Source organism: Triticum urartu, chromosome 7 (genome assembly GCF_003073215.2).
Source record: "Triticum urartu cultivar G1812 chromosome 7, Tu2.1, whole genome shotgun sequence".
Classification (NCBI taxonomy): domain Eukaryota; kingdom Viridiplantae; phylum Streptophyta; class Magnoliopsida; order Poales; family Poaceae; genus Triticum; species Triticum urartu.
The window spans coordinates 23,985,717-23,987,425 of record NC_053028.1 but is presented as its reverse complement, the minus strand read 5'-3'; the positions used below and the strand labels follow the sequence as shown (position 1 = coordinate 23,987,425).

Genomic DNA, 1,709 nt, shown 5'->3' with positions numbered 1-1,709 from the left:
TTAATATTTTTATAAAAAACGTTGGTATTTTCAGAAAATGTTTGTGAATTTAAAAAGATGTTCCCTTTCATATATTTTTTCGTGTTTTTTTGAAGTGTACATAATTAAAAAAAACTGTTCCGTATTTAAAAAATTGTTCATGTTTCCTAGAATATTTAGAAATTTCATACCTTAAAATCCCATCGATCGAAAGGATTGAAAGGAAAAGTAGATCGAATATCTCATCGGCCTTATCTGACGTGCGGTTATGTAACAAAACTCTTAAATGCCCTTGATTATGAATGGAAAAATAGCGGATTGATTCTTTCATACGTGGCGAAACTGAGAAAGCTAAACGTTCTTTTTTTCGTGTGCACATAAGATTTTTCTTGCACATATAATTGTCATTGACTTTAAATGCATACTATTTATCTCCCGTTGCAACGCACGGGCATATGTGCTAGTAGTATATAAAGCGGACGTACGAGCCGATACATCAGTCTGTTTGCCGCACGAACTCGAAATCATATCCAGTCCAAGGACCCACAGCTAGCACTTCTCCTTTCGTTTTCCTTTTTGCAAAAAACTTTTTTGAGGGAAAAGATTCCCATCAACCGGCTGATTTTCCCAGTGCATCCATCGCCTCCCACATACGACGCGTGTCCCACTCATCCCACACATCGCTTCACCCTTGCTACCTTATCTTCACCTTCGAGGACTCCCATCCACATCTCTTTTACCTTCCATCTTCTTCTCTCCTTCCCCAGCATATTCAGCGTCCTCCATCACGCGCGCCTATGATGGAGAGCACCGTACCCATGGAGGTAGATGCAAGCTATACCCTCTAGTGATAGTTGTGCTGGCATTTCTAGATTGCTTCTACAAGCTATACCCTCTCCGAAGCTGTTTGTTTGTTGATTGCCGGGTGTTGGTTGTATCTTCTCCAACTCTGTCTTTCAGAATCTAGGCTAGTACTAAAATGATGGCCATTTCATTCGTTTTCTCTTTCGTCAATGTGCCTCTTTTTCTCCATGAAAACACGGTGAACAAGAGATGCTTCTTTGGTTTGGTTTGCCATCGCTGTCTTCTCTTTTTAGGTCGTGGGACAAAAATCCCCTTCTAGTTCAGGATGTGCTTCTTTGTAAACTCCAACCAGTTTCCTTTCGAGCCAGGCGAGGAGGCAGGGGCCTTCTTTGACATTGGAGCTGGGCGGATGTGTTGGGTCAGGGCTTCTGGCGATTAGGCGATAGCGTGCCCTGCTTTGTCATTGGACGTGTTCATCCAGTGTGAGCATTCCACTTCTTCCATGGCATTCTGATCGCGTTCAGGACCTCTTCATCGCCGAGCAGTGCTCCTCCCTGTTGATCTTTTTAGCTTGATGTGTAGGAGGCTTGTGAGCTGCTTTCCAGCACCTTTGTATCTTGCCGTTTTCTTTTCTTTCTTGTGCTGGTTCCGAGTTGTAATCCTAGCCGGTTGATGGCTTTGTTAATTCAAAACTGGGCCCTTCTTGAGCTTAATTCCAAAAAAACCTAGGGCGTTCCGAAGGAACATCAGAGGTAAATCTCTAGACAAATTTCTCTTGGTCCTCAATCTTGCACTTTGATAAATTTATGTTATTCTTCTTACAACAATACTAACCTTGGAGTATAGTTTGGTTGTCTGGTCTTGCCAACTTGGTCTTAGACTCCTATTGTCATATTGATAACTTTCTTTTAGAGAAAAAGGGCACA

The 1,709-nt window shown here is 42.0% G+C and overlaps 1 long non-coding RNA gene across 1 annotated transcript; it reads left to right on the top strand.

Moving 5' to 3' along the window:
• Positions 1-657: 657 nt before the first annotated feature.
• On the top strand, positions 658-1,494 carry LOC125522247. Its single transcript, XR_007289705.1, has 2 exons — positions 658-803; positions 1,136-1,494. It is a non-coding gene; the product is annotated as an uncharacterized LOC125522247 (long non-coding RNA).
• The last annotated feature ends 215 nt before the right edge of the window (positions 1,495-1,709 follow it).